At 39.1% G+C, this 24,520-nt stretch overlaps 1 protein-coding gene and 1 non-coding gene across 5 annotated transcripts in view; both read left to right on the top strand.

Annotated features, from left to right (window-relative positions):
• Nucleotides 1-24,520, top strand: part of DIP2C (disco interacting protein 2 homolog C) — a 534,437-nt gene that overhangs the window by 183,805 nt on the left and 326,112 nt on the right. The window lies entirely within an intron of this gene.
• On the top strand, nt 4,733-4,839 carry LOC131278639 (U6 spliceosomal RNA). Its single transcript, XR_009186022.1, has one exon. It is a non-coding gene; the product is annotated as a U6 spliceosomal RNA (small nuclear RNA).

Here is a 24,520-nt window from a genome sequence, read left to right as displayed (position 1 = left end):
GTCGCCCACCATCTTGCTTCAACACATAGGAATAGACTTCGGTGAGGAAGTAACCTTGAGTTGGACTCTTTAGGGCCTTGTAACTGTAAGCTTCTACCCTGTATTTATTTGACTTTATAAAAGCCAACAGATTTCTGGTACTTTACATCAGCATCCAACTGGCTGATTAATAATGAATTGATGTTAGACAAATCATGCAACCTTGTGTGAACCTGTTTGTGTATCTATAAAATAATAATGCATATTTAACAAAGTAGTTGTGAGAATTAAAAACCTCAGGGAAACGGACTTGGCCCAGTGGTTAGGGCGTCTGTCTACCACATGGGAGGTCAGCGGTTCAAACCCCGGGCCTCCTTGACCCGTGTGGAGCTGGCCCACGCGCAGTGCTGATGCATGCAAGGAGTGCCGTGCCACGCAAGGGTGTCCCCCGCGTAGGGGAGCCCCACGCGTAAGGAGAGCCGCCCAGCGCGAAAGAAAATGCAGCCTGCCCAAGAATGGCGCTACCCACACTTCACGTGCCGCTGACGACAACAGAAGTGAATAAAGAAACAAGGCGCAGCAAATAGACACCGAGAACAGACAAGGGGGGGAGGGGGAATTAAATAAATAAATAAATCTTAAAAACCTCAAAAATTCACTGGAGTAAAATGGAAACCCCTAGTGTATAGTAAATTTTAGTTGAATCTGATGATTTTAAGTGCACTCTTTCTGATTAGCACACTTTTCATTAGTTATCTTTTGTTTACTATTGGCTGTTATTAGGAATTTAAGAATGATGCTCAGGTTTTACCCCAGATCAATCAAATCAGAATCTCTTGGGCTAAAGCCTAGACATCAGTTTTTTTGTTTGTTTGTTGTAAAGCTTCCCAGGTGATTCTTTATGTGCAGCCAAGATATACCACCGTTTTACAGCTTTTCATTTATTCTTCATCACCTTTTTCGTTTAGTAATTAGGATTAGACCCAGCTGTGAGTGACAGAAACTCCCAGTTTAGAGTGACTTGAACAGGATAGAAGTTTATTTCTCTATCATATAAAGGTGACACGAATGCTGATGATCTTCTTGATGATCAAGTGGCCAGGTATCTGATTTGCTGTTCTGCAGTTCTCAATATGAGCTTCTGCTTCATGGTCCAAGATGGCTGCACCAGAGCTGGCCATCAGGTCTACATTCTAGCCAGCAAGAACAGAGGAAAATAAAGGAGAAGGCATATAGGTGTACCCCTTTGTGTGGAGGTGGTTCCCTGGAAGTTGCACATACTATTTCTGATTGCTGCTAGCATTTAGCCAGAATTTAGTCACATGGTCAGGCCTAAATACAAGTGGTTTTTATTCTGGGCCCTGCTAAAATTTAGGGATTGTGTTAAGGGGCACATAATGACAATCTTCATTTAGCAGGCTGCTGTACCTTACACACACACACACACACACAGAAAACAAAAAACTCCAAACTCCTGATTTAGGGGGGAAAAAAGGATGGGGTGGAGGAGATGTTGGAATAAGGAAGGGAAAACAGTTGTTTTCATTCATCTCTTGAGTTATATTGCCAGCAGAATTTGACCTTTGATATCCATTTTGGTATGAAAGACTGTGCAGGTGCCAAAGGAAATGGCTGGGGGTAATGATAATATGCAAGAATTCTGTCAGGCATATAATTAAAAACTGCCCTGGGAGACACCCCACAAATTTCACATTCCTTTTTTATTGTGGAATGCCATTTAAAGAAAGAAATGGCATTCACCTCCTCATCACATCAGCTTTGCACCTGCTTTACTGCTCTGGCATAGTTATTTGAGAGAGGCTGGTGGAGGGAATGGACTTCCATACTACCCTCACAACCTTACCAATCCAGGAAAATGAATCCTTTTCCTTCAGGAGTTTAAAGGAAAGAAGTTTCTCGCAGTTTCCTCAGTGTAGAAGTAGAAAGTCATACTTTCTATTTGACTAGTTTTGTGGGGAGACGAGTCTCTTAGTTCTTTAGGTAACTGTAAATTGGATGTGTATTATAAGGTACTGATTATAAAATACTTTTTAAAAAACCACATCCTCTGTACAGACTCTTTTGTAAATCATACCTCAGAGCAGTGCTTTACATTGGATAGGGCAGAGAAAGTATAGAGAATGTGTGTTGGAGTTGAAAGAAAAAGATGAGCACCTGAAATATCAACTTTAGTTGAAAGGTGTTCTCTTGTAATTTTGCAGGGCAGACACTATGTAGAAGAATCTTAGACTAAATATAATTAAATTTTTAAAAAGTGACTAGAACATTTCTGAAACAAACTCTTTAGTAGAATAATGCAAAATGGCATCTTATAGCTTCCAGTTAGTTGCTTCATTTCCTCTGAAAGCATTATAGATATGGAAGAAAAGTTTAGTTGCTTTGCTTTGAGTACTCCCCAGTGCTTTCATTTATGGGTTGTATTTTAGTCATTGTCTGGGTGAGTGCCATGGATAAGGTTGTCTGGTGGCACAGAGCTGTGTGCATGTAGTAGACATTGGCAGCCATTAAGTGCTGAAAATTTGCCTCCAGGTCCTGGGTCTTGTCATTCTTTTCTTTCCTCTGTATGTAGAATGTTAGAATCTAAGAATTGGAGCAGACCTTACAAGTCCTTCAGCCCAACCTTGAGCCCATTGCAGGGATTTGGTAGCCTGGCAAGTGGCCATTCAGCTTCTGACTGATTCTTCTGGGAGCTCCTGGTTCCCTGAGGCTGCTGTGTCTTCCAAAACCGATTTGTGGTTCAGAGTTGTTCTTAAGCAGAGTTTCGAATCTGGCATCCGGTAACTTCTTTGCTTTACCCTCTCAGATAACATAGAACAAATCTACTCCTCCTCCTACCCAACGGCACTTCAAATATTTGAAGATAGCTGTCATCTTCCCACAATCTTTCCTTCTCTAGACAAACGAAGATTTTCTTGAATTATTTAGCATGTCATGGATTCTGTGTGTGTTTAAGATCTCAGAGAGGTTCCCAATCCATCACCAAGGGCATGGCAGTGATGTATTTAACAGCAAACCTCAGGCTGTGAATTTGGTAGCTGCTGGCTTTATTAGGCCTCTAGCAACTCTGGAGTGGACCTGACATTAAGGCCTGGTTGGGTTCAGAGGCCAAAGGGATGTCATCTGGACTTTCTCTTGATCTCTCTTCTCCCAAACTGCTTTTCTTCATATGGGTTTCCTTCTGAGGCAGAATTTCCCTTTGTGGACACCAGCTGGACACCAGCTTATAACACCACAGCTCCCAGCTAAGGAGGAGGACGTTTCAACAGAAGTCCGGGGTCTGGCTCTCACTGGCCTTCTCTGCGTCACGGGCCTGTCTCTGAACCAACTGCTGCCCGTCTTGCGGGTGGAGGTGGGATGGCCTCACTTAAACCATATGCATTGCACATGGGGAAGGGGCTCCCCTAGGAATGGAGATGCGATTATACCAGAAGGAGGGGAAATAATGTACAAACTGATTGCATTTAGATAATTGCATAAAAGCAGTATTGTCCATTACACTAAAGACTGCCCATTTAATGGGGAAGGAAATTGATGTTCAAAGAGTGAAGCAGCTAGTCCAGGTAGAATGATGAGTGAACCTAGAGGAACTCATTCTCTTCTCTGACAGCTGTTCCCCTACCAGAATGAAAGAGGTTAACTGGAGAGCCTTCCCTACAGCAGGGGTTAGCCTTGCAGGCAGGAAATGCCTCTAGCAGTGGTTCCCAGTTTCACTGGGGGAGCTTAAAAATGTGTATGCCCTTTTAATTTTTATTCTAGTAATATATAAATCCTAAAGTTTCCTCTTCTAACCACATTCAGCTATACGGTTCATTGCTGTTGATTACACTCAGATTGAGCTACCATTGCCACCATCCGTTTCCAAACCTTTTTCATCAGCCTAAATAGAAATTTGGTACAAGTTAAGCATCACCTCTCCATTCTCTAACCTCAGTCTATCTCGTGGTAACCCGTATTCTAGAGTCCAATTCTGCTTATAACAGTGAAATAATAGAATATTTGTCCTTTTTTATCTGGCTTACGTCACTTAACATAAATGTCATAAAGGTTCATCCATGTTGTCACATGAATCAGGACTTGATTCTTATTTTTTACAGCTGAATAATGTTTCATTGTATGTGTATATCACATTCAGAAATCCATTTATTGGTACATGGATGCTTGGGTTGTTTCCATCTTTTGGCAATTATGAATAATGCTTCTATGAACATCGGTGTGCAAATATCTGTTGGTCTCTGCTTTCAGTTCTTTTGGGTATATACCTAGTAGCAGGATTGCCAGATCATATGGTAATTCTATACTTAGTTTCCTGAGGAACCCCCAGACTGTCTTCTGCATTGGCTGCACCATAAAAAAAAAATTTTATCTATCACCCCCCTTGATGCTTTCTTGCTGCCTGCTCTCTCTGTCCATTCGCTGCGTGTTCCTCTGTGTCTGCTTGTCTCCCTTTGTTGCGTCATCTTGCTGCATCAGCTCTCTCTGGGCGCCGGCCAACTTGCCTTCACAAGGAGGACCTGGGACATGAACAGGTATTCCTATATATCCACATCTTCTCCAATGTATCCTAGTTTTCTGTTTCTAAATAGTGGCCATTCTAGTAGGTGTGACATGATCTTATTTTGGGTTTGATTTGCATTTCCTCCGTAGCTAGTGGTGTTAAGCATGTTCATGTGCTCTTTAGCCATTTGCATTTCCTCTCTGGAAAAATGGGTTTCTTGCACATTTTAAAATTGGGGTGCTCGCTTCGGCAGCACATATACTAAAATTGGAACGATACAGAGAAGAATAGCATGGCCCCTGCGCAAGGATGACACGCAAATTCGTGAAGCGTTCCATATTTTTTTTTTCAGCAGGTACCAGTTGTAAATAAGAATGAAATAGGGGCCAAAATGCAAAACCAAAAATGAAGCAGCTACATATAGTTAGTAATTTCTAGTTTGAACTGTAACTGTAATGTCATATGTATTATTTTATATTGTACTGTTTTCATTATTGATGGTTTGGACTTTAAGAGAAATTTCCATAGTTTTTAATGTCACAGAAACGAGAATATTTGAACATTGTATTCTAGAAAGCAATATACTAACTGAACTGAAGTGAATGCTTGTATATATTAAGATAGCCTTAAATCTTTTCCTCTAATGCCTTAACTGTCAACTAATACTTTTAAAACCATAGGACTATGTAGTCAGCATGCTAGACTGAGAGGTAAACACTGAGCAGGTACTGATGCTGTCAGTGTTTAGCACTATGGGTTTAGCTGTGTGTCTGCTACAAAAGTGCAATATTAGACACTAGCTAAGTACTGCTGCCTCATGTAACTCCAAAACGGACAATAGGAATTGATTAACTAAATGCATGTATTTCTTTAAGTTACTCTATTGTCCTTTGCTTGGATGCAGTACCATGAAGATTTATGTGGCTGCTATTTTTATTTACTTTGCATTATTTTCGTTAACACCTTACCTTGAATAGAAAGCCAAATATTTCCCTCTTCATCTGCCAGTAATGGCCCTTTAACTGTAGTAGAAAAAAATTTTTGTGTGGAAATTGGTGATAACTGGCACTTAAGATCAGAAAAATTTAAAAAATTCTTGACTCCATAAGATGCTGTCTGCCCAAAGCTTTGAAAGCCTTTAAAATAGACAGTAATACTCTCTACAATACTATTGTTTTTGTAGAATTGTTACATTTGATAATAAAACTTGCCTGTTTAATCTCTAAAAAAATAAAAAATAAAAAAAAAATAAAATAAAATTGGGTTGTTGGTCTTTTTATTATTGAACTGTAGGATTTCTTTACATATTCTGGATATTAAACCATTCTTGAATATGTGGTTTCCAAATGTTTTCTCCCGTTGAGTAGGTTGCATTTTCTCTTTCTTGACAAAGTCCTTTGCACAAAAGTTCTAAATTTCAGGAGGTCCAATTTATCTTTTTTTCTTCTTCTTCCCTTTCATTGCCTGCACTTTGATTGTAAAGTCTAAGAATCCAGTGCCTACCACAAGTCCTTGAAGATGCCTCTCTATATTCTTTTCTAGGATTGTTTATATCTGGGTCTTATGTGAGGTCTTTGATCTATTTTGAGTTAATTTTTATATATGGTATGAGATTGGAGTCCTCTTTCATTCTTTTGGATGTGGATACCCAGTTCTCCCAGCGCCATTTGTGGTTAAAATAGGAAAATTTGGGATGTATATATTACTAGGGGAAAAAAAAAGTATGACTGTACAACACAGTGAACTTTATTGTAGACAATGGACTACAGTTAATAACAAGTATAAGAATGTTCTTTCATGAATTGTAACAAACGTGTAATACTAATACAAGGTGGTGGTAATAGTGTGGTTTATTGGGAAAATACACCCAGTGTAATTAATGGATGATAGAACCATTTTAATATTTTTATCATAACATAGTGCAGTTGTTTTAAAAATGCTATCAGTAGTAACAAAAGTTCTACACAAGGTGTTGATGATGGGGTAGTGTAAGCAAATCCTGTATTTTATGCATGATTCTTCTGTAAACTCACAACTTCTCTAATAAAAAAGATAAATGGAACAGTATAGAGTCCACAGATAGACTCACACATAACGAAAAGCATATACCCAAATCCCATACAGAATTTACCAAATTTGCTGTTTGTAGAGCAGACCCAAAGTCCTAATCCTATCTGCAGTGTGGGGATGACTGATGGAGTCTGTGGGAGCAGATACTAAAGACCCTCCTTTTTTTTTTTTTTTTAAGTGCAGATTGTTTCTGTGCCCCATGACAGCCCATCATTTCCCCTTTTAAGACCAGACCAGCACCAGACTTCATTTCCTCCTTCCCTCAAATGTGTGGGAGACCGGATAATGCCAGTAATATGGAAGAGTCACAAAAGCGAGAGAATAAGGGTCTACTTGGTGTTCCCCCAAAAGTGTCAAGTTCGACCTGGCCTTTCATAGCTTTCGCCCTCTTCCTCTTATTCCCAGCATTGTCTGTCCCCCCCTTCCCCCATTTTCCGCTAGTTCGTACAGTTTGACTTTAGGGATGATTTTGTTTTTTCTTTTCCTTTATTGATCCTAGTGCTTAATCTCCCCCGCCCCAGCATTTTATTATGAAATGGAATGGATTCTTGATACTTTACTGTCTTAATCCTTCTTTAGGCAAAATTCCTGCAAGTTATGTTAACTAAAAATTAATCTGTAAAATATCCCTGTGTTTAATATTCACTTTCTTTTTTTGTTAGAATGGATTAAAGAGATAGACTAAGAGAATGGACTCTTGATCCACACTGCCTGGGCTCAAATATCAACTTGCCACTTACATGCTCGGTGACTTCTGGCAAGTTATTTTATCTTTCCCTCAGTTTCTTCATCTATAAAACGAGAATACTAATAGTACCTTGTTTTGTAGTGTTATTATAGGGATTACATGAGATGATATTTAAAGTACTTAGTGCTTACTATGTTAAATGAAAATCCATGGTGCCGTGACTATAAAACTGAGTAATTTCCAGATCTAGAATCTTCCATGTTAATCACTATTTGGCACAAAATAAAATTTCTCTTTAATACTTTATTGTCACCACTGTGAAACTGTTTCCTTTCTTTTCCATTTACCAGTATAAATATAGAGACATTCTGTCCCAGCAGGGTTATGGCCCAGAGAGCAGGGATTACTAGGTTATTCTGAAGGATACAACACACAGTGGTACAGCGAGGAGTTCTATTGTAGAACAGAAATTTAAAGAGAAAACAATTTTGGGAGAGTATTTTGAGAAAGCTAGATATGCACAAGTTAATTTAGAATACCTAAAAATTTTGCCAGTAGCACTCCAAGGACTCTATTGAGAACTCAGAAGATATTGAAAAGTAGGTAAACGTGTCGGTCATCCTTAGAAGAGTAAAAAATGATTAGTAAATTATAGTATAAACCCATTATCTTTGAGATCTGGGAACGTGTTATAAATTTTTTAAACTGTCTGTAATCATCCACTGGGCACATGGTAGTGAGTTATGAACATCCTGTTCTTGTGAAAAGGAAATCAGGCCAGATCAATAATTTCCTTCTGTGATAAAGTGACTGTCATGTTATATAGGGAGAAAGCAAAAAGGTAGAATCCATCCAAGCCTCACTAGGCGTTTTGATAGTATCTGACACGACATTCCTGTCACCCAGGAGGACGTCCCCAAGCAGTGCTCCTGTATGGCTGTGTTGCCACCGCTTCCATTGTCCCTGGCCGTGGAGGAGTGAGCGCTCTCATGGAGCTTTATGGGTTAATGGTGGTGGATACTGAGTGTCAGAGCCGGAGGAGGCTTGTGCCCAGGAGTTCTCTTGGATCCGTGTTTCCAGAAGGATTGGACAGACATACTACCTCTCTGCAAAGCCCAGAAGCCTGGATATCTATCCTGTTTTTTAAACATACATTTTCAGTTATCTGAAAAGTTAGTGTCATTTGTCTTGCTGGTTGTATGTTTGTAAATTCCACTTTATAACTTGTGGTCAGGGATGGGATTACATCTTTAAAGGCTAATGTAAATGAGTTATTTGTTGTTTATGTACTAGTAACTAGGTGATAACCTTTTCTCAAGGTCCTTCTAAGTATGAGTGATTGGGAGATCATAAGGGTTGTTATGCTTAAATGTGTTCATGTGTGTAAAGCATTAAATACTTTACCTGGCACGTGGTAAGAATTAAGAAATATTAATTTATCAAACATTTCACAAGATAACACGATTAATTGACCTTTAAGTCAGGGCTTTGAAGAAGGTAAAATTGCTTTTGATGAGATCAGCTTCTGGAAGGAAAATGAGAACTGGCCCTTGAAGGGTGGAAGGCATTTTCGTAAAATGGGAGAGGGTTCTCGAGACACAGGGGTGATGAACAAAGGCAGTGTGTCAGAAGAGAACTGGCTCATTTTTCTGTACTGTGTGGGCTATTTTAGTTGAATTTAAAGGACATTGGTAGGGAATAGAGTAGATAGGTTGTTAATTGAAGACTATGTCCTAGAGGGGAAGGTTGTTCTTTCTCCTTTAAGTAGTAGGTAGATTTTCAGTTTGAAGTGACATGTTCAGAACATCTTTTAGGAAAAGTGTAATGCTATGTGCAGTTGGTTTATAACAGATCTTATTTTTTTAAGTTTACAGTTCAAAATAATCATCTTGAAAGCTTAAGATGCAGATTCCAAGACCACCCCTTTGGAAATTTGATGCAATAGTTCTAAACTGGGTCCCAGGAATCTGCATTTTAACAAGCTTTCCATGCACGTGGTTGGTCCACAGACTGTACTTTGAAAAAACACTGCTTTACAGGATTCCCTGCATCTCCTAGTTTCCTATTAATTTTCCATCTTCTTTCTTTTTTGTCTTTATAACTGCTTCCCATGGTAGGATCACTCCTATTTAACCAACAGCATTTCTTGAGTGCTATGGTTCAGAGCAATGATTGAGATGATGACTTAGAGGAAGATTTAGTGTTTGAGGAATAGCAGGGACCTGTCATGAGCATGTGAACTCTTGCTGAGGTAGGTAGGGGTGGGTGGGAGCAAAGGGAGAGTAACTTAGGAAATGGCTAATGAAAAAACTTAAAACTGATAATAAAATATTGATGACAATATAAATCAATTTTGATATGTGGGTGAAGAGGTCATGGTTACATTTTGTAGGTATGTATTTTTATACTTATTTTTTATTTTCTTTGAATTTTAAATTAGGTCATTATAATTCATACTTTTTAAAAATTGCAAAACACATTATAGAGTATAATTATATTAAGCATGACCTAGTGGAGTATTTGTATATAATTACTTTGTGCTGTTTCTGTACTTTTAATTTCTGTATTTAAAACCCAAATATATTTTTTTATTGAATGAGGGAGACCATCATATGTGTGTAACATCTTATCACAGCACTACAAGGCAGATATTGTTTTCATTTAAAAGCTGAAGTAACTTTATCAAGGTTACACAGTTGGGGAATGGTGACACTCTCAAGCAGGTCTGCCTGACCATGAAAGCTTGCAGTCTTTCTCCTGCATGTTAGACTGCTTGTGCACAGGAGGTCCTCCCCCCTGACCATGTGTCTTTTCCCTCCACTGTAACTTGACTGTGCTTGCCTTCCAGGGATCAACTAGAACAGGTTTCCTGATGCCCGTGCTTTGTCCTGCTCCTCCTGAAGGGCTGGTACTTTTTGTCAAGTGGAGAGTCTGGGCTGGGCATCACAAACACTGCTTTCTAGTACTTGTCAGTTACTCCACTGACTTAACCTCCCTTCTCTCATCTGAAGATAGGGAAATGGGAAGGGGAGCGGAACAAAAGGGAGTTTAATATTAGCCTATCAGGACTCTGCGGAAATAAAGATAAAAACAGTGTTTCTGCACTCTTGAGCCACTTATTTAAATTATTTTATAACAACTTATAACCTACCCTAAGAGTGATATATTTTATATAAATAGCACATAGAATGTGGTAATTTACTGTCTGATAAAAACCCAAAATTGAAATAATAAGGATCTAGAGTACCATGGACGGGAATGACAACTTTCTCTTAACCTTATAGCTCTTTTAAAAAATCCTTTTGAGGTTCTTCTGCGTTCAACATTGTATTATAGTTATGAATATATATGTAGTTTTTCCTACTCTGTGTATTTCTTGAAGGTATGAACTAAATCTTACTCATCAAACTCCATAGTATTCAGTGTATATAAACAAAAGATGCTTGTTTGTAGGAATGAACAAATGGAATATAGGAGTGGTGATTTAAAATTTCATGTGAGTTTTAAATGCGTTATGCAAGATTTTAAATTTCGAGCGCAACTTTTTACAGTCTCTGCATAAACTCGGTTTTTACAAAGGGTGGGTAAAGAACTGTACAACTGAAATTAGTAGTTTTTGATTCATTAAATACTCAAGCAAACTTAGCAGCACCTGCATTGTTTCCATAACTTTGTGGGAGTTAGTGTCATGAAAAAAAAAAGTACTGCTTAATAGATTATTGCTGCACTGGTGTAAGTGGATGTCTGTGGCTGGGGCTTTTCCCCAGTGCTTTCAAGAACTTACAGTGTTGGGAAGTGGTGTGGTTCAACTGATAGAGTGTCCGCCTACCATATAGGAGGTCCAGGGTTTGGTACCTAGGGCCTCCTGACCTGTGTGTGGAGCTAGCCCACGCACAGTGCTGCCGCGTGCAAGGAGTGCTGTGCCATGCAGGGGTGTCCCCTGTGTAGGGGTGCCCCACGCTCAAGGAGCACGCTTGAAGGAAGCGCCACCCCGTGTGAAGAAAGTGCAGCCCACCCAGGAGTGGTGCTGCACACACAGAGGGCTGACGCAGCAAGATGACCAGCAACAAAAAAAGCGACACATTTTCTCAGTGCCGCATGACAAGAATGCAAGCGGACACAAAAGAATGCAAAGCAAATGGACACAGAGAGCAGACAACGGGGGAAGGGGAGAAAAATAAATAAAATAAATCTTTAAGAAAAAAAAACAAAACAAAAAGCAACTTATACTGTTTTCATTTAGCCACTGCTTGGCTTCCACGAGAGAAGCACGAGCAGGGGCCATACATTAGTGGGACTTTGATAGGGTGGGCAGGGAACTGGAAATTCTGAAGGAGAGAGATCCCTGGTCAGACACTCAGTTCCTACCTCTCAAAGACAGTAAAAGGTAAAGGAAAGAAGTGGTGGGAAGGGCTTTTGCTAGCAGTGGAAGTTTTGCTTGAAAATGAATCCTAGCTCTTTGGAACCAAAAGGTAATGTCTTTTGAGCATCACCAATAAATTGAAAAAGTTGTGCTTACTTACTAAGGCAATTCATACAGCAGCTTTGGCTCATGCATGGTTACATATCTGTGGGACAAAGAGAAGATTATGGAAACTTTTACAATGGACATTTCTCAAAATCTTTGTCTATGTCATTCAGACTAATGAGTGCATGGGCTCACATGGAAAGTTTGGCCACTTTTTCCAAAGTTACATTTAAGAAACGAAGTCGATAAAATAAGATTTATTTTTGAATACTTAATGTATCGGAATACTTAACTACTTACTCCATCAGAATAAGAACTTTTTCCCCCACTCTGTTTCCAATGCAAAAGCATCAACAACCTTTTTACTTGGCAGAGACTTTACTATGTTTCTGAAAAGCCAAGGGAATACTATTCCTAAAATAGGTTCATCTGTTCCTACATACAAATCCTATTAAACCTCTACCATCTTGATTTGACAGATTGTAGGAAATGTTTTTTTTTCTGCTGGAATCTCATGATGGTTTCCTTCTAAATACTGAAACAGAAAGTATGGAGAGTAAATCTCAAATTAGTTTTAACTCTTGATCTTTGAGTTGCCATTGATAGCTTCCATAACAACTATCAATCAACTTCACAACTGAACTACCATTATTAAAAATTTAATGCAACACTTCCCAAAGTTTCAGTACAAAAAGAAACTGAAAAGATTAGAAAAGGCCTTCTTTATAATTCCTAGTGTGGCTGTTCTTGGATGAAGAAGTCTCTTCCTAGACAATACACAGGGAGGCTGGCATTTCCACATATAATCATTATGCCCTACTAAATGGAACTTGAGACAGACCCCAGAGGACTTCATTTCAGTCCAGTGGTGTATTGAGGTGACTGCAAACCCCACCCTGAAGTACCAGAGTTGACTTAGCATTGTTCCACTGAGATATTTGGGCTTATTTATTGTTCCTGTGTATATAAAAGATGGTTGCTATGTTTATACTTGACCCTTTCATAGGATTTAGACAGTATGAGTGTCTGGACAGCTATAAGGCTCTTAAGTCCATTATCATTTGTTGCTGAGTTTTGTGCTATGGCCAAAGGAAAGCAGGAAGCCTAAATTTTCCCAGAAGATGCTCCTGACCAGGTGAAACTGAACTTGAGTAAGTCCGTTAACATTTTGAATGTTCTGGAAAAACTTGAGAGTCATACAGTGGATACCCTGTGGGGAATTTGATTTCTTCTGTAACATGATATGGGCTCAGTGAATGCTTCTAGGTAAGAATTATGGCTCGTTCCTTTCTGCATCTCTGTATTGTAACTTTGAGTATTTTCTTTTTGAGAGGTAGGAAGGTTTTCCTTATAGTGAATGTGCATCGGTGCCTTGAAACAATTCTGGTCAACAGAAGGTAAGAGTGCTGAGGTGTTGGGATTGTAGATCAAAGCCTCATTCCTTCTAAGATGTCCGTAAAAGAATTCAAGATCTTGCTTCGTAGAGAACCAAGCCCCTTTGCTGTAGAAAGGACCCAGAATAAGCTGTGTGGAGGTTTGCTTAAGCCATGGCTTGTATTAATAGGTATGTCTTTTTTTTTTTTTAAGATTTTTTTATTTCTTTCCCCTTCCCCCCCCCCCCAGTTGTCTGCTCTCTGTGTCCATTCACTGTGTGTTCTTCTGTGCTGCTTATATTCCTGTCAGCGGCACCCAGAATCTGTGTCTCTTTTTGTTGTGTCATCTTGCTGCATCAGCTCTCCGTGTGTGCGGCGCCATTCCTGGGCAGGCTGCACTTTTTTTGCCCTGGGCAGCTCTCCTTGCACGGGGGACACCCCTGCGTGGCACAGCACTCCTTGTGCACATCAGCACTGCGCATAGGCCAGCTCATCACATGGGTCAGGAGGCCCTGGATTTGAACCTTGGACCTCCCATTTGGTAGGCAGACGCCCTATCTGTTGGGCCAGATCCACTTCCCCAGGTATGTCTTGATTAGTGTTTTCATTTCTATCAAGTCGAAAGTAAAATTTAACTGTTTGGGTTTTTAATCAACTAAGTTGAATTATACATATATATTTTTTCATTCACATCTGAGTGGAGATTAGACCAGAAGGTCTGAAAAGACCCCTCTCCTTCTAATCTTAAATTGTTTTTCTTTACTCACATCTTTTTTTTTTTAATGTTTGCTCCCGTTTATTTTTTTTTTCTACCAATGTACTGTTCTTTGGTCTCGGAAGTGTGCTATATTTGTACTGTGCTTTATATGTACACAGTGGTTCTAAATTGCTACTTTTCTTTAAAGTTGGGCATAACATTTTAATTAAAATGTCATCCATAGCTCAGTTTCAGACAATCTCTGAGTCTGTACAAGTGCAATAATTCCAGTATGAGGGGTTTTGGAGGACAGCCACTATCATTTTACTCACTGAAAGCCCTCCTGATGCAGTTGTTTAACCATGCCCCCTTTTTAAACGTACTTTGGGTGTTCAATGTCCTCCAATCTGTGTTCATGAATGGATCTCAGAGCCTGGAAATTTTACAGAATGCAACCTCTTTAGAAGTAGAACAGCTACTTCCTTCCAGCAGTTCTCTGGGGCTTCAACTCGAGAAACATATATTAAACTCATGTTTTGCACAAAGGCTTCCTTTCCATTCCTGACCTCAAGAAGCACTTCTAGTGGGGAGCACAGATTCTCATGTTTTATTAGAATATAAAGTTGTTTACAGTAGTCATTTAAGCAAACTGGTATAGAAGCAGAAAGAAGGGAAGAGGACACTGTTTTGCTTCCTTTAAAAGTTAGTCCTGAAGGAGGCAATTGTATGTGAAAGCACTTTGTAAATGATAGAATTACAATGTAGTACACAAACTTAGATTACTATTCATTAACAACTCTGCTAGCGAAAAAAGCTTCACACATTAAGTGATTTGGGGGCATTTGAAGGATGAACTAGATAACTGCAGGTGGAAGTGAACTGCAAAAGCAAATTCAGGGAGGTGTGACACTATCTGGTTCATTAGGAATATGGTAGTTGTGGTTACAACATAGTGTGAGGGGAGAGTTACAACTGGAAAAGCTAAAAAGGAGGGCCTGGAGCTGCTGGGTAGGGCATTAAAATCCATGCTAAAGAGAGGGACCCTAAACCTGTAGTCAAGCTTAAGAGTGTAATGCAAGTGGTTTTTTAAACACTGTTTCTAGGAGCCTGTTGGAAGAACATATGCTTGTCTTCACGTCTCTTGATCTCAGTTTTCTTATTTACAAAATGGTAAAAGTAATGCCTCTGTTTATCTCAACTCACTATAAGGATCAAATTAGATAATCTGTAAAAATGCCTTATAAATGCTAATGTACCATCAAGTGTCAGCTCATGGAACTGAGACTACTTACTGCCTCCCAGTATCCCGTCTGTATTCCTTCTTTGGTAGATAGAACCCTGCATATTATTTGGGCTCATTGATGCCCAACCACCAAGTAGCATTCTGTCTCTGTCCCACATTAGAGCTAGTCATGACCAAGTGACACAGCTAATAAGTGGAATAAATTTGCTAGTTCTAGGAGATTGTTTTAAAATGGGGCACATGCTTTCCCCCTTCCTTTCATCCTCTGCCTGAAAACTGTGTTCACTGGAGCCACCTCAGACCAGAAGTATAAGGGAGAGCCCAGGGAGGGCGGAATTGTGAGCTGGAAAGAGCTAGGCTCCTGAAGGCTTAGTGGAGCCTTTTTGTTTTATTTTGTGAAAAATAAACCACAGTATTGTTTAAAACACTGACATTTTGAGTTTCTCTGTTCTGATCAACTGAACCTAGACCTAGAGATCCAGATCATATGACACAGTAATGACTAATTCATTTAGAACAGGGGCTCTTAACCAGGGATCCACAGACCTCCAAGGGGTCCTTGCAAAGATTTCAGGGGGTCCATGAGCTTGAATTGAAAATTCATAAGAAACATTATTCTTGTGGGATGTGTTGGTACAATTGTGATGTATGTATTAAATAATGCACAGTATAGTGTGGACTTAATAATGGGTCAGTGGTTTTTATGTGACTGGTAAAGGGGTCCGTGGCACAAAAACGGTTAAGAACCCCTGCTTTGGGAAACGGACTTTGGCCCAGTGGTTAGGGCGTCCGTCTACCACATGGGAGGTCCGCGGTTCAAACCCCGGGCCTCCTTGACCCGTGTGGAGCTGGCCATGCGCAGTGCTGATGAGCACAAGGAGTGCCGTGCCATGCAGGGGTGTCCCCCGCGTGGGGGAGCCCCACGCGCAAGGAGTGCGCCCGTGAGGAAAGCCGCCCAGCGTGAAAAGAAAGAGCAGCCTGCCCAGGAATGGCGCCGCCCACACTTCCCGTGCCGCTGACGACAACAGAAGCGGACAAAGAAACAAGACGCAGCAAATAGACACCAAGAACAGACAACCAGGGGAGGGGGGGAAATTAAATAAATAAATAAATCTTTAAAAAAAAAAAAAAAAAAAGAACCCCTGCTTTAGGACATTTGAAGTCAGTACTGGTCTGCTAGTGAAAACTAACTTAATAAAATCAAGAAAAATAATTTCAAGAATGGGATTTGAAAATGAAGCTGAGCGTTGGTAGGAGAGAATGATGCCTTTAGAGAAATTCTTTAATAAAGAACAGGGATGATGAATAGCCTGCATATATCTGTAACTAGCTCAGTGTACATGGGTGTTTCATGCAAATACAGGCTGTTCTACAAATAGGTAATCTCTCAGAACTCTTGATTATAATATTTACTTATAGATTATTTTCCATTGATGAATCCTGGGGTATTCTCAGTTCTTGTCTGAAGAACTTACAGCCTGGCTATAAGAAATAAATAGGGTTGTCCGGTGAGGGCTGCTCTGGGCTGTGGGGCCGTGGCTGGCTAGCGATGTCTGGAAATTACCACAGCCACCCCAACCTTCAGCAGCCATCACCCTGGTCAATCAACAGTCATCAATATCGAGGCAAGACCCTCCAGCAGCAAAAGAGTATTACTCAGTGAAGGCTCAGATGATGGTTAGCATTTTCAGCAATGAAGTATTTTTAAATTAAGGTTGAGGTGAAAAGTCTGGCTTTAAAATCTTCGTGGGGTACTATATCCTTTCAATCCTGAATCTGGTGTAATGTTTTCACTGACTTATTAATATATTAAAAATGTTTTAAGTAACAAAAAAAAAAGTAGTTTTTAGTTTTGGATTACTCTTACCCATTACACATCATTAAGCTGATGGGTGAATTAATGAAAAATTGGGGGCTAGTAGTTGTATTTTTACATTCCTAGCCCCACGTTGTTATGGCCTGATGACTTACAGTGTACTTGGAATGCAGTTCTCATAGTGTAGTCCCTATATGTGCCCCAGATCCTTCAGGATATCCATGAGGTCCAAGATGGAAAAATCCAAGACGTTCTTTGCCTTTCTCACTGTGTGAACATTGACACTGATATATATATAAGCAGTGGTAAGCTGCTTGTGTCTTAGTGTGTATGACTCAAGATAGTGGCACCAAACTGTACTAGTTATTTCATTCTTAGCTGTCACATATGATTAAAAATAAAGCCAGTATTTCTCTTGGGAATAATCTTGATGAAACAGTATTATTTTATTAAATCGCAACACTTGAATACCCATCTAATATTCTGTGACAAAAATGGGAAGCATTCATAAATACTTCTGCCAAATACTTAAGATAATGAGTATCTTAAGAGTACTTAAGTTGTGAGCTGAACTAGCCTTTTTTTTTCATGAAAAGCTATTTTTAATTTAAAAGAATGTCTTAAACTATGATTATTCAGATGTGTATTTGCAAATGTTTCTCAAAAATGAACAAATTGAGTTTCACTTCAAGGAAAAGAACTTACAATGTTTATTCTCAATGATAAAATTCAAGGTTTCTTTCAAGTGAAAATTAGCATTTTGGAAAACTTAAATTCACCCTCATTTCTGATGTAACCAATGGTGATATTAATGGATGTGACTTTTTTTATGTTAAATGATGAAATGTGTCAACACTTGGAAGCTACGTATAACTCATTAAAACAGTGTTTTGCAAATGACCAATGTGTGATTACAAAATCATGTGCTAAAAAAAGAGCCAATCAAAGAACAAAGTGGACTAATCAATTAAAAAGGAATTGAGTATGAAAAGTTCACTGATGTGATTTGACTTCACATTCCAAATAACTGTTAAGAGAGTACTACTTACTGTTGGAGAATCATATCCATCAGTCATGTGTGATCTAAGCCCCCTCTTGATTTAGGAGTTGTGTGGGCATCGCCATCCCAGGGGCCACAGGATGGAGGAATAAAATATGGATTAGAGTGGACTTACTGGTATTCCACTGTAGAACTATTGTGACTATAGCAGTGGAAGAAATTGTATCATTGATGTGGAGACACTGGCCATGGTGGTTACTGAGGGCAGGGAGAGGGAAGAAGAGATGTGATGTGGAGGCATTTTCTGGTCTTGGAGTTGTCTTAGATGATATTGCAGAGATAGATGCAAGACATTATATATCCTGCCATAACCCACTAAATGGTCTGGGGGAAAGTGTAAACTACTGTCCATGCAGTGCAGCAGTGCTCCAAAATGTATTCACCAAACTCAATGAAAGTGCCACAATGATGACAGAGGTTCCTGATTTGGGGGCAGAGGGTGTGTATATGGGAATTTCTTAAATTTTTTAATGTAACATTTTTTTGTGATCTTTGTAGCTTTAAAAAAAAGACAAAAAAAGTACTACTTCTTAGTTCTTTATATTCTTTGCTACAACACAGTATATCTGAAAACCTATTAAATATTGCAGTTCAAACCATATCAGGTTTTCTTCATTATACTTCAGTCAAAATTACATATTGCAACAGACTTAACCTGCAGAAGCAGGTATAAGAATCCTGTTGTCTTGAAATCCAGATATTAGAGATTTGCAAAGATAAGTAATATTGCCACGTTTTTTTTTTACTTTGGAAAATATTTTGTCTCTTAATGTATTGTTTATTAGAATATAATAAGTTTATTTAAAAATGACTTAGTATAAAATTATTTGAATTTTCTGTTATAATGTCTAATGTGGTATATATCGATAGATGTAACCTATTGTGACAGTTTGAGATTTATGAATCCCCAAAAGAAATGGGTTGTAAACTGATTTATTCCTCTGGGTGTGATAAACTTTGATTGTATTAAATTCAGCTGAGGGACCTTTGATTATGATTACTTGATAAAATCAATTTAGAACTTTTGATTGGGTGGGCTAGTCAGTGAGGTATAACTCAGGCTTTGTCTTTGCTCCCTTGCTGGGTCTAATATAAACGGAAACACAACGAAAGACTGATTGAGACAGACATATGGCGAGAGAGAGAGCGCTCTGTCATTTTTGATACTAGGGCCCTGGGGCTAGGTGAGCTATTTGCCTGAAAGTTTGCAGCTCATCTTGGGAAGAGAACAGAACAGTTGAGACTGATATGGAAGGCACAGAAAGAAGGAAACCTTGTGCCAGGAGATAGAGAACTGGAAGGCTGGAGGGGAAGGAGAGACCAGGCAGGGATTAGCAACCATCTTGCTTCAGCATGAGGCAACTGACTCTGGTGAGAAAGCAACCCTGAATTGGACTCTTTACAGCTTTGTAACTGTAAGCTTTTACCCCAAATAAATACCTATTGTAAAAGCCAGTAGATTTCTGGTACTTTGCATTGGCACCCTTTTGGCAGACTAATAACACCTATATACAAACTTTTGTTGATCTTCAGTAATTTTTAGAGTGTAAAGGGTTCCTAAGATCTGAAAGTTTGAAAATCCCTGGCTTAGACTGACATGAAATTGTCTGTTATATCTTCAGTCTTTTCCTTGGGAAATGATAAAAGGGATTAACTTTTTCCTTTGACAGTTCAGAATATTGTATATTCTGGGCACGTCTTAAAAAAATGCTTGTTTTGTAAAGGTCATTTATGGCAAAAAAAGTTTACTATTTGAGTGTGGGTTGGAAAACACTAAATAATAGCTGAGCCATTTAAAGGCTCACTTTTATTTAGCCTACATTGTTAAAACAGCACATAGAGAACCCAATAAACTAACCTAAATGGGACTTTTCAGTATGAAAAATAGAACTTTGTGGATAAAGTTTAATACCTGGAGAACTTTGCTTTTAGTTCAAATACCCTAAGGGTAAAAATGAAGAAAAGGAACTGAAATCATCTTGAATAAGAACAAGTTGGAAGACTTAAACGAATTACAAACCTACAGTAATTAACACTGTGTATTACTGGCACAAGGATAGAGAAGTAGATCAGTTCAATAGGATTGAGAGTCCAGAAATCCATATGTCTGTGGTCAGGTGATTTTCCACAAGGGTGCAAAGACCAATGGGGCAAGAATAGTCTTTTCAGCAAATTGTGTTGGGATAACTGCATTATCCACATGCAGAACTAATACAAAAATTAATTTAACATGGATCAAAGACCTAAATGTCAGAGTCTAAAACTAAAATCCTCTTAGAAAAAAACAGTGGTAAATTTTCATGACCTTGACTTTGGCAATTATTTAAATATGACACAAATCAAGAACAACAAAAGGAAAATTGAAAAATTGGGCTTCAAAATTAAGAACCTTTGTGCACCAAAGGATAATATAAAAAAAGTGAAAAAGGCAGCTTACAGAGTAGGAGAAAATATTTGAAAATCACATCTAAGGGTCTAGTATTCATAATATACATTAAAAAATTTACAACTCAACAATAAAAAGACAATCTAATTTAAGAGAGGGGATAACATATATGACTAGACATTTCTTTGAGCAAGATGTACAAACACCAGTATGTTGCCGCCTTTCTCTGCCCCTCCTCCCCTTCCAGCCCCCGCTGCCCTTCCCGCCAGTCCCGCCCATATTGCCAACCTACAATCTGCCCTCTTCCCCAGTAACTGCTTACCTCAGGTCTATCCATCAGCTTCAGCCTGTCCACAGCCGCCACTTAGCCAACCCTCCCTTCATCACGCCCCTCCCTCTACCCAACCCTATATAGCTAAGTGTACTTCCGTAATAAAGCAGACCTGTTCTTGCGCTCAAGCGGTCTCCGTGGTTTTTCCTCAACCGCGCGTCCCCCACGCCTGGAGAACCGGTGTTCCCTCTTGGAGCACCCCCCCGCCGGCGGTTCGGCAGGAGCGAGCCCCCCCGACTCTTGGGCCTGAGCGAGGACGAAACCCCCACGCTCAGCTACACCAGTAGGCACATGAAAAAATGCTCAACATCTTTAGTCATTATGGACATGCAAATCAAAACCACTTCATGCCCATTTGGATGACTAAATTAAAAAAAAAAAGGTCAGTAACATATTAGCCAGGATGTGGAGAAAATGAAACTCTCCTTCATTGATACTGGAAATATAAAATGGTGCAGTTGCTTTGGAAAAGTTTGATAGTTAAATACCAGGTTATACTCCTTAGGCCCAAGAGAATTGAAAACATAGGTTCACACAGACTTGTGCATGAATGTTCATAGCAGCATTATTTTTTTTTTTTTGTAGTCATGAAAGAGGAAACAAAGAAAAACCCAAAATGTTTCAACTGATAAATGGATAAGAAAATGTAGTATAGCCACACAATGAAATATTATTCATCCATAAAAAGGAATGAAGTACTGATACGTGCTACCACATGATGGACCTTGAAAACATGCTAAGCTAAAGGAGCCAGACACAAATGCCAAATATCACATGGTTCCAGTCATATTAAGGGTTCAGAAAAGTAGGCTGGTTGTTGCCAGAGCCTATGGGGAGTAAGGGAGAGTACTTGCTAATAGGTACAAGTTTTCTATTTGAGGTGCTGAGGTATTCTAGAATTAGTGATGCTGGTTGTACACTGGTGAATTTCATGGTTTTTAGGTTGTATCTCTATTTGAAATAAAATAACTTCTTTGACATTCTAGAACATGAGGGATATTGCATTAAAAATCGACTACCCTGTAAATCATGTACTAAAAATCACTTAGCTTGCTCTATTTTGACAGACCTGCATATTTGAGTTTATTAGGCACAGATGAACCATACTCCATGTTCTATCACATTATTAATTTCTGTATCACATAACTTACTGCGCTTCTATGTACAGAGGGAAAACAGATAGATACAAACTGAATACTAGTGCATTAGTTTCGTCTCCCTAGAAACAGGAGTTTGGCACATTTAATCATTTGGGTCTTTCTTGCGGTGCTTACAAAAAGGTTACCCATCTACATGTGGTCTTTGTGTATATACTTTCTGCTGAAATAAGTAACACACAACTACTCACTTAGAAATTTGCAGGAATCTAATGAAGGCAGGTGTGTTCAAAGAGGATGGACAAGTGGGAAACATGACTCCAAAGAACCTTGTTGAGACTTTTATTTGTAACAGCTTGAGCTATAAGTGGAACATTTAGAAATGTAATCCTTCAGAAGAGTGTAGCGGTGCTAACATACTTAAACAGGTGCTCAATTGTATCAGTACAGTTTATCATTGCTGCTAAAGTCATACATGTTAATATTGCTGTCTTTGCCATTTAACCTCTTTCGAGCATGAGAAAATATAGCTCATAACGTTTGCCTTTTGCTTAATGGGGTGTCTTTGACATCGGGTTAGGAGGCTAGGCGCTTTGACTTTCTGGTAGTGAGGGTGGTTTTGGGTAGCAGCAGCCATGTTCTCATGCTTGATTGCCTAGGTAGGTGATGGTGATGAGCAGAGGGTAAGACGTCTTCTGAAGCACTAGTGAAAAAGACTTCACAGGGCATCTGAATCCATATAGAAACATGCATAAATATCCCCTAGTAGTTAGAAATAGAGAACCCTAGGCCAGCTTGTCAGCCTGACTGAAATAGGGCTGGTGGGCCTAGGGATGAATGTGCTTCATAAGTACTGTGGGTAATTTCAACGCTGGTGGCCAGCTGGTGGGCTATACGTTGAGAAAATTTATGGGGCTGAATTTAAGGGGGCTGAACTCAATATCATGGTATGGTGAGCTAAATTCTAGTGGTTCCTAAACCTGGCTGAGGATCACAACCACCTTGGGAGTTTCCAAAAGAAAATACGCTTTTGGCTTGGCTTCCCCCCACAATCTTAATCTATGAGGATGCAGCCTTAGAACCTATTTGTGGCTCTTTTTTTGATTAAAAAATGAAACCCTTTCCAGTTCATCGTAATGGTGACGCAGGTATGGAAACTCCTGCTATAAGCAAAGAAATGATCAGTCAGCTTAACTAATTGATATTTCTAAGTCAAGTGCTATGTTAGACAAGTGGTGAGAAATCCAGGCTTAGATGGATCCAAGAGTTAAAGGAAGATTGTTTGGTTAGGACTAATATGGAAAATGTCACCTGGAAGAGGTTCCATTTCTCTTAAGAATAATTACTTTTGAAAATCCAAGTGTTGGCACAAATTTACGTTCTTGACTTCCTTCTGATTTGTTGTATGTCACCATCAAGTTCTCTACATATATCTTTTATGTATATATATGAATATAAAGGAATTTTTATAGTCTGTTTATAGTTTAATTAGGCAGAAGTCTTAGTGAATCCTTGCTTAGGTAATAGTTTCTTCATCTAAAGTATTTTTAATATCTGCGTATCTTAGGATCTTTGTGATTTCCTTTCAGAAATAAGGACTGATTCTAGTGATTGTAATATCTTTAACCATTAAGCTTTTAATGTGTTTTTAAACAGTTTTAAAAGTGTTGTTGAAGCAAAATGCTAATTTTAAAAAGAATCATTATTTGATCAGCTGTGTAATTGAGAAGAACAGAATTAGAACCCTGTCTCCCCCTACCCCTCCAGTAGACTTTAAAAATGTTATTTGGTCTTTGAAAGCACTTTTTAAAAAAAGATTTATTTTACTTATTCCCCCCACCTCGTTGCTTACACTCACTGTCTGCTGTGTCCATTTGTTGTGCATTCTTCTGTGTCTGCTTGTCTTCTCGTCTCCTATTCTCCTTAGGAGGCATTGGGAACCCATCCTGGGACCTTCCGTTGTGGGAAAGAGGCACTCAGTTACTTGACCCACCTCAACTCCCTGGTTTGTTGTGTCTCTCATTGTCTTTCCTCTGTGTCTCTTTTTTGTTGTGTCATCTTGTGTCCACATTCTGGGTCAGCACTATGTGCAGGCCAGCTCACCTTTACCCGGAGGCCCTGGGAATTGAACCCAGGATCTCCTATACGGTAGAGGGGAGCCCAGTTGCTGAAGCCACATCTGCTTCCCTTTTAAAGCTCTTTTTGTTAAAATATTGAAGTTGCTTTGCGTTTCCTGAGCATGGGTTTTCAGCAGTGGATGGTTTGAAAATGGCGGGAATGATGGAATTGGTATGTGATTACCAAAATACTAATTGTAATCCAGAAAGTATATTGTACTGATGAACCACTGCCTCAGTAACTCTTGTTCCTTAAACCATTTCTCATTAATACAGTTATTAAAGTTTGCTTTTGTTAGAAGTAGGAGCATTGATGAAATTTACTGTCTTTCCACATTGTGGCAGCTTTACAAGATGAAAAGAGAATTAATGTCTGAGTGATACATTGTTCTAGGCACTGCACTATGTGTTAGAATTCTCAAAATAAATTTCAAAGTAATATTGTCATAATTTGGTAATAGTCTGAGAAGTTAAATAATTTGGGTTAAATATCGTAGATTAGTGGCAGAACTGGGGTTTGAATCAGGGACCAGTGATCGTTCTGTTGCACATTAACAAGGTCTCAACTGGAAATGTGAATCCGGGAGTTGTCTTGTTGACACATGAGAATGAATGAGTCTTTGTAGAAACCAGATGTAGAATGAAAGTACAAGAGACTAGGTTAGAACCTTGAGAAGTA

The sequence above is a fragment of the Dasypus novemcinctus genome, chromosome 5 (genome assembly GCF_030445035.2).
Source record: "Dasypus novemcinctus isolate mDasNov1 chromosome 5, mDasNov1.1.hap2, whole genome shotgun sequence".
Classification (NCBI taxonomy): Eukaryota; Metazoa; Chordata; class Mammalia; order Cingulata; family Dasypodidae; genus Dasypus; species Dasypus novemcinctus.
This window is presented reverse-complemented; position numbering and strand designations above follow the sequence as displayed.